Source organism: Somniosus microcephalus, chromosome 8 (assembly GCF_052327205.1).
Source record: "Somniosus microcephalus isolate GS21.2 chromosome 8, FLI_Smic_1.0, whole genome shotgun sequence".
NCBI classification, from domain to species: Eukaryota; Metazoa; Chordata; class Chondrichthyes; order Squaliformes; family Somniosidae; genus Somniosus; species Somniosus microcephalus.
The window spans coordinates 255,564,282-255,573,795 of record NC_140994.1 but is presented as its reverse complement, the minus strand read 5'-3'; positions in this window follow the sequence as shown (position 1 = coordinate 255,573,795).

The following is a 9,514-nucleotide window of genomic DNA, read 5'->3' as shown; positions in this document are numbered from 1 at the left end:
AACGGCTCCTGATTTTTGCCGGTGGCTCGAGCATTCCGGACAGTTAGCCTCCGGATAACACAAAGTTTCCTGTACAAGGACTAGGGGACACAGATTTAAGGTTTCGGGCAAGAGATACAGGGGGGACGTGAGGAAAACCTTTTTTACGCAGCGAGTGGTGAGGACCAGGAACTCGCTGCCGATGGAAGTGGTGGAAGTGGAGACACTCAATGTTTCCAAGGGAAGACTGGATAGGCAGTTGAGGGAAATAAGCTTGCAGGGCTACGGGGATAGAGCGGGGGAATGGGACTGACTGGATTGCTCTACAGAGAGCCGGCACAGGCTCGTTGGGCTGAATGGCCTCCTTCTGTGTCCTTATGTCTCTATGGCTCTATGTGGGCATCACTGGCAAAGCCAACATTTATTATCCATTACTAATTGCCCATGAGAAGGTGGCGGTGAGCCACCTTCTTGAACCGCTGCAGTCCCTGAGGTGAAGGTGCTCCCACAGTGCTGTTAGGGAGGGAGTTCCAGGATTTTGACCCAGCGACGATGAAGGAATGGCCGATATATTTCCAAGTCAGGATGGAGTGTGACTTGGAGGGGAACTTGGAGGTGGTGGTGTTCCCATGTGGCTGCTGCCCTTGTCCTTCTAAGTGGTAGAGCTCGCGGGTTTGGGAGGAGCTGTCGAAGAAGCCTTGCCGAGTTCATGCACCTTGTCTTTCTTTTTACAGGTACGTAGGATGCTGTGCAGGTGTTTGAAGTAACCAATGAGTTAAGTTGGCAGTGCTGTATGCCTCGGAAATTCCACATCTTTCATTGTATTCTACGAGCTCACCTGCTCCTGTCCTGACCCATTGTTGAACTTATTGTAGTCATCATCAATAGGGCAACTGTGACCTTAGTACTGGAGCGATTGAGTGCAATCCTTGATAAGGCTCCTACCGATATTCTCAAGGATCCTCATAGTGCAAAGAATGTGCTTGAACTTTCAAGAGAAATGCCAACCAGAGGAAATCTCATGAAAAGACACATATGTCATTACACAGAGCAACCGAAGCAAAACTATTCTCAGGACGCGGGCGCCACAGGCAAGGCCAGCATTTATTGCCCGCCCAGCTGTCAGCTGTGGCTCAGTGGGCAGCACACTCGCCTCTGAGTTAGAAGGTTGTGGGTTCAAATCCTACTCCAGAGATTTGAGCACAAAAATCTGGGATGACACTCTGGTGCAGCACCGGGGGGAGTGCCGCACTGTCGGAGGTGCCGTCTTTCAGATGAGACGTTAAACCGAGGCCCCGTCTGCTCTCTCAGCTGGGCGTAAAAGATCCCACGGCACTATTTCGAAGAAGAGCAGGGAGGTAATCCCTGGTGTCCTGGCCAATGTTTATCCCTCAATCAACATCACTAAAAAAAAACAGATGATCTGGTCATTATCACATTGCTGTTTGTGGGAGCTTGCTGTGTGCAAATTGGCTGCCACATTTCCTACATTACAACAGTGACTACACTTCAAAAGTACTTAATTGTCTGTAAAGCGCTTTGGGATGTCCTAATGTCGTGAAAGGCGCTAGAGAAATGCAAGTCTTTCTTTCATCCCAAGTTGCCCTGAGAAGGCGGTGGTGTGCCGCCGCCTTGAACCGCTGCAATTTTCTTTGTACTTGTTTGATGCAACTGAGTGGCATGCTAGGCCAGTTCAGAGGGCAGGTAAGAGTCCACCACTTTGGTGTTGCACTGGAGTCACATTTAGGCCAGACTGGGTAAGGAACGACAGGTTTCCTGAGCCCATTGGGTTTTTTGCCGACAGTCCGACAGCTTCAAGGTTACCTTTACTGATCCCAGCTCTTTTTTGTTTAACAATTTTCAGATATATATATATATATTTTTTTTTTTAACTGAATTCAAGTTCTCAAATTGCCACGGTAGAATGTGAACTGATGTTCTCCTGGTTAATTGTTCCTCCGTGGAGAGGATTTAATCAAATCTTAATGTCCCTTATAATAGTCGTTACAACCAGAGGGTGTCCTAGTTAAATCGGCATTGTAAGAGTTACCTTAAGAGAACACGCATATCTTTAACGTTAAACAGAGAGGAATCATTTCCATGACTAATAGACCTTTGAATCACAGTGACAGATTGCCTGGCCTACAGGCACAGTGTAGATATGTATTATTAGTGGTGCTCCACAAGCTGTTAGTCAGAGAACAGCTGTCTGCAGGTTCCACTAGCAGACATCATTGGAAAAGACCAATAGGGCTGGATTTAATGTGGTCCTTTACATGATACTTACAGCCAATTCTTTTTTTAGCTTCAATTATTGCTTCATGCCAATTATCATCTGTGGACCGGAGCTGATGAAATCGAACGAAGATCACTATAAAATGTAAATATACTCTTCTGTGCAGTCTTCCTCCTCCCTCAATCCTCATTATCAAAATCAAGACTCATCACATCACCTCCAACTCTAATTCATTCATTCCTAGGGTCTCAAAATAGGGGAATGACTTCCTTCCCTTAGTCTGGCCTCCCTCCTATAAAACCCAAATTTATTTTTACCTAATCACTCCTTCCTAATTTACCTCATGTTCTCTCCTACTATTTTTAACCACAGTGGTATCCTGGGCTATAAACCTTGGCCTTTCACCTCAGGTTCTTCAAAAACAAATCAATGCCATTTCAATTAGGAACCTAAGACCAACTATGCAGAGCACCTTCTCTGGGCTAGATTGTAACTAAGGTTCAGCAGATGGAAGAAGGTCCTTGGACCAGTCCTCAGATCCCCATTTAAGAACTGCATCTAGTCATTTTATAACATGCAATAGAATCTTTTTTCCCCCCCCCAATACACTTATACTCACTGGAGTTTAGAAGATTGAGAGGGGATCTCATCGAAACCTATAAAATTCTGTCAGGCCTGGACAGACTAGATGCAGGAAGGATGTTTATGATGGCCGGGGAGTCCAGAACCAGGGGTCATAGTCTAAGGATAAGGGGTAAGCCATTTAGGACTGAAATGCGGAGGAATTTCTTCACCCAGAGAGTGGTGAACCTGTGGAATTCTCTGCCACAGAGGGCGGTGGAGGCCAGTTCATTAAATATATTCAAAAAGGAGTTGGATATATTTCTTAAGTCTAAAGGGATCAAGGGATATGGGGAGAAGGCAGGGACAGGGTACTGAATTTGGATGATCAGCCATGATCTCATTGAATGGCGGAGCAGGCTTGAAGGGCCGAATGGCCTACTCCTGCTCCTATCTTCTATGTTTCTATGTTTCTATAAACACGTTTCTTATCTCTTCTCATTCATTACCCTGGTGGCATTTGAACTCATGGCTCTGCGGAGCATTAGCCTAGGCCTAAACTAGTAACATTGAAACGTATAAAATTCTGACAGGGCTAGTCAGACTGGATGCAGGGAGGATGTTTCCCCTGGCTGGGTGGTCTAGAAAGAGGGGTCACAGTCTCAGGATACGGGGTAGGACATTTAGGACTGAGATGAGGAGAAATTTCTTCACTCAGAAGGTGGTGAACCTATGGAATTCTCTACCACAGAAGGCTGTGGAGGTCAAGTCACTGACTATATTTAAGAAGGAGATAGATTTCTAGACACAAAAGGCATCAAGGGTTATGGGGAGAGAGCGGAAATATGGTATTGAGATAGAGGATCAGCCATGATCATATTGAATGGCGGAGCAGACTCGAAGAGCCGAATGACCGACTCCTGCACCTATATATCTATGTTTCTATGTAACATATCCACTATGCTACCATACCCCTCACCCCAGCACATTGTCTGCTGTGGTTCCCTACATTGCAGCAGTGACTACACTTCAAAAGGTACATCATTGGTTGTGAAGGACTTTAGGATGTTGTGAAAGACGCTATATGAAAGCGTGTTTGTTCGCTCCTTGTTTCTTTCTGGAGGAGTTGGTGGAAAGTATTCTAATGGGCGTTGCGTGTGTAATACTAGTTTATGCACGGTAGATTCAATGACTAAAATGAGCTCCATTCCTTCTGGGAACAAACAGGAATTTTTAACATCAAAGCAGCTCCTAACATAAATTGCTTTAATTAGAATTTAACCTTTCCATTGTTGCTATAGATGCAAATGCAATTGGCGTGTAGAAGTAAAATATTCTCGACAGGGAATTTTGTCGACCCTCTGGGCATTCAGCGTCCAGGATGAAGCTGGCTAATTGGGGTATTATTATACACATAAACTTAACCACTTTATCAGATTGTCCCCATTAAGGAGAAGCACATCAATACTGATTTAAGGATTTGGCAGAGAATTGATCTCAAGTAAAACTCCTCCCTTTAAAGGCCACTAACTATTAGCTGGCAGTGGCTGCGCATATATCTTGACACAGAATAATTGGGAGAAGTACTTTTCTATGGATCTGTATCATTCAATATAGCAAAAAGAGCACTTGAGCTGCAGGTTTCCACCATCTACAAGGCACAAGTAAGGAGTGTGATGGAATACTCTCCATTTGCCTGGATGAGTGCAGCTCCAACAACACTCAAGAAGCTCGACACCATCCAGGACAAAGCAGCCCGCTTGATTGGCACCCCATCCACCACCTTAAACATTCACTCCCTCCACCACTGGTGTACCGTGGCTGCAGTGTGTACCATCTACAAGATGCACTGCAGCAACTCACCAAGGCTTCTTCGGCAGCACCTCCCAAACCCGCAAGCTCTACCACCTAGCAGGACAAGGGCAGCGGGCGCATGGGAACACCGCCATCTCCAAGTTCCCCTCCAAGTCACACACCATCCTGACTTGGAAATATATCAGCCGTTCCTTCATCGTCGCTGGACCAAAATCCTGGAACTCCCTCCCTAACAGCACCGTGGGAGTACCTTCACCACACCACCACCTTCTCAAGGGCAACTAGGGATGGGCAATACATGCTGGGCCTTGCCAGCGATGCCCAGATCCCATAAAAAACAAATAAAAAGGTGTGGAGTAAATATTCATATTTTCATCCAACAGATTTTTGTTCAATAAACTTATTGGTAAAAACTACTGCCTTCTCTTTCTTTCTTGCGCACCCACACATAGGCATGCTACGGCAAGGGTATGGTTAAAATAATCAGAAAATTGATCAAATTAGTAAGCCAGGATTCCCACATCTGACCCTATGCCAGGGCCCTTACTGGGACGGGTGTACATAATAGAACCTGGACAGTCATCAAGGACAGAGTCAGACTTAATAGTCCCTCCTCCTTTAGTTGCTGAGTCTACCAGCTCTCACTTTCTTGGCTCATGCATTTGATTGAGGTGGAGGAGGGCTGACTGTATCTGTGGGACTGTATCCCAACAACAACAACAACAACTTCAATTTAGATAGCGCCTTTAAAGTAGTAAAACATCGCAAGGCGCTTCATGGCCTCGCCCCCTCCCTATCCCTGTAGCCCCCCCGCCAACCCTGCAGTCCTCCGAGATCTCTGCACTCCTCCAATTCTGGCCTCTTGCTGATTTTAATCACTGATTTTAATCACTCCACCATTGGCCGGCCGTGCCTTCAGCTGCCAAGGCCCTAAGCTCTGGAATTCCCTCCCTAAACCACTCCTCCTCTCTACCTCTGTCTTTCCTCCATTAAAACGCTCCTTAAAACCTACCCCTTTGACCACCATTCTAGTATCACATCATGTGGCTCGGTGTCAAATGTTGTCTGCTAATCGCATCTGCGAAGCATCTTGGGACGTTTTACTACGTTGAAGGCGCTGTATAAATGCAAGTTGTTGTTGTTGTTGCAGGGGGCGGGGGGAGATGAACCGCAGCTGTCCTCTGGAGGTCACTGATCTAGAACGTTGATGTTCGGAAATGCAAGTTGTTGTTGTTGTTGTTGTCCACAGGAGCATAATCCCCCCCAAAAAATGACGCCAAGCCACAAACGGAGAAATTACAACAGGGGGGGTCAAGGAGGTCGGTTTTAAGCAGCATCGTAAAGGATGGGAGAGAGGCGGAGAGGTTTAGTAAGGTCTTTCCAGAGCTTAGGATCTTAGGCAGCTGAAAGCACGGTCGGCAATGGTGGAGCGATGAAAATTGGGGATGGGCAAAAGGCCAAAATTGGCAGAGGACCGAGTTCCTGGAGGACTGCAGGGCTGCAGGAGATTACAGAGATAGGGGGGTGGGTCGGGGGGGCGAAGGCCATGGAGGGATTTGAAAACAAGGACAGGAATTTTAAAATCTTGATGTTACCGGACCGGGAGCCAATGTAGGTCAGCGAGCACAGGGGTGATGGGTGAACGGGACTTAGTGCGAGTTAGGACACGGGGCAGAAAAGTTTTGGATGAGCTCCAGTTTACGGAGGGTGGGAGGTGGGAGGACAGCCAGGAGGTCATTGGGATAGTCAAGAACGTGAGAAAAAAGGAGGAAATTAATAAAAACATTTGTTACAAAATGAGAGGCAGTAAATGATCTGTTTCCTCGGGCTCACCATCTCTGATTTACACATAGAAGTTACAACACAGAATCAGGCCATTCGGCCCAACCAGTCCTTCGGCGTTTACCTTCCTCGTGAGCAAATAGCCCTAATCACATTTACCAACCCTCTTCCCATATCCCTTCATCCTCTTTTCCTTCCTGCGCCTAAACAATCTAATCTTGAATGTTGCCACAGTGGTCTAAGCCTGGAAGTGAATTCCACCGCTTCTCATCTCTCTGTGTCAACAAATTTCTCTTGTTCTCTGTTCTAAATCTCTTACATTTAATCTTGGCCCCTTGTTTCAGACCCCTCAACTAGTGGGAACAGTCTGCTCCTACCTACTCTGTCCTATATGGTCACCATTTTAGACACTCCGACCATATCGCCCTGTAACCTGCATTGAACAAAGGAAAGTTTATCCAAGTCTTTCTTCGTATTCCTATTTCCTCACACTAGGAAGCATCCTATCAATCTGTGCTGTACATGCGCTAAGGCCTCAATATTCTTCCTATTGTGTGAATCCCACGATAGAATAGCAGATTTGGATAAGAAGGGATCGATGTGAGGTGCTTGGGGAATTGACTAACCTCGTACTCCCTGATCCAATCTCCCAATAATAATGCGTTAAGCTTTTAAACACTGACATCTCAAAGCACCTAAGTCTGCGCCCCGCCACGAATAACCTCCATTACAATATCTTATCAAACTTTTGATGTTCAGATGAGTTTCACTGCTGGGGATATTGGGCCAGATTTTACGGTCAAAATAATGGTGAGGCTAATGGCGCTCGCCGTTATTTATGCCACTAAATGCCGCAGCAACTTCAGGCGTGGGGCAGATGCGTGGTTAAATGCCAAAATCCAAAAGTTTCTGTCCGAGTTGCACTGCACCATCATTAGCTTTGCGAAAATGTCATCTTGCTGTCCGGCTCACCATTGACATGGATTGAATAGCCTAAAGTTGTTGTACTGACACAGTAGATACACACTAAACTTGCCACAGAAAGTTAAATCACGTCATTTAAAAAGAAAGAAAAGAAATAAAGTACAAATACCCTTTTACCGATGTGATAATTTCTAATTGCTGCCAATCAACCTCTCTGGCACTGAAAATTAACTATTACAAGTGTGGAGTGTCATTCCTTCAGGTTATAATTGTTGTTGGAGGTTTTACAAATATCAAATATTAAAAAAAATTACTTTTCCTTTCTGTCTCTGTTTTCTCTCTCTTCATCCAATCTTCCTTGCCCTCTCTTCATTTCTCTTTCTGTACCTGATTTGACATTGAATTCACCCCCTCTAATTTACACTCCCTTCTCAGTCCTTCCGCTGTTTACTTCTCAATCTTCAATCTGATTGGCTAGGGAGATACCCAGTTGCTTGACCTATTCACGCAGGTCCCAGATGCCCTGTTGCCCTCGCTGCCACGTTATCAGCTCGCACTTCCCACAACTTAGTGGGTAAAAGTGTTTTGAGCTGATGGGTGCAGGGACGAGTCTAACTAATGGCAGATGCTGTTAGCTGCCCTCCCAGAGCAAAATCTGGCCCAATATACTAACTCATCTATTTATTTCTGCTTTTTTTTTAAAGAGAGTAAGGAACTCAATAGTTCAAGCAATTGGCACTTGATGCCAAACAGAATCAATAATTGTTTCTAAATAGTTGGCATGAGTACAGAACTGGATTTTCCCATTTTTGCAAGCATGAGCTCCCATTCTTCAAGGAAATAGACAAGAATGATTTCAGCTCTCGAGTTTCTGCATTGCTTGATCATCCGGCGTACTTGCCTCAGTCAGTCAGGGCAATCAACTCTTGGTCAGGCTGATGAGTGGAGCTCGATGTGGAGGAAACATTTTTCACGCATGAGGCAGCAAAAAAAACGGACACCTCAAATCATCCACACTCCTCGTGTACCAACACACACGCATATGGGACGCTTGCCTTCATTAGCCGAGGCATAGAATATAAGAGCAGGGAGGTTATGATGGAGCTGTACAAAACGCTAGTTAGGCCACAGCTGGAATACTGTGTGCAGTTCTGGTCGCCACACTATAGGAAGGATGTGATTGCATTGGAGAGGGTGCAGAGGAGATTCACCAGGGTGTTACCTGGGCTGGAGCGCTTCAGCTATGAAGAGAGACTGGACAGGCTGGGGTTGTTTTCCTTACAGCAGAGAAGGTTGAGGGGGGGGAACCTGATTGAGGTGTACAAAATTATGAGGGGCATAGATAGGGTAGATAAAAAGGAACATTTCCCCTTAGTAGAGGGGTCAGTAACCAGGGGGCTTAGTTTCAAGGTAAGGGGCAGGAGGTTTAGAGGGGATTTGAGGAAAAGCTTTTTCACCCAGAGGGTGGTTGGAATCTGGCACTCACTGTCTGAAAGGGTGGTAGAGGCAGGAACCGTCACAACATTCAAGAAGCCTTTAGATGAGCACTTGAAACGCCATACATAGCATACAAGGCTACGGACCAAGTGCTGGAAAATGGGATTAGAATAGGCAGGGCTTGATGGCTGGCGTGGACACGATGGGCCGAAGGGCCTCTTTCTGTGCTGTATAACTCTATGGGGGTGATTTTCATTCGGAAGTCAGTTTGGAGGCGGGACTACAACTTTCGGGGTTGTAGTACCGCCTCCATCGAGATGCGGCCAATCCCCGCGATTTTAACTTGATTGACCTTGTTGAGCCCGCCCAACGGGCTCAGCAGGCCAATTAAGGGCCACCCGGCAACAGGTGATGTCACAGACTATAATTTAATCTGTCAAGACGTTTTGACACATGAAATATCTGTGTTTCACAGCTGTTTGAAGCTGTAAAACACTGACAGTCTTACTTCTAACATGAGTCCTTCTCCCCAAACTCAGTTAGAAGTCTCTCCTGCACAGAAAGCTACAGGCTGTCACTTTTGACAGATCGCAGCCATTCTGCTTTCTGTGCCGGTGAAATGAGGGACTCCCCGAACCTAAAGGAAGGAAGGCTGAAAAGGTAAGAAAATGTATGTAAAATTTATTTAATCATGTTAGACACACCAAACACACGTACCTTTGCACTCATGCACACATCATTCACCTGAACATCGACATCTCGACCCCTCCAAGCCCTTCA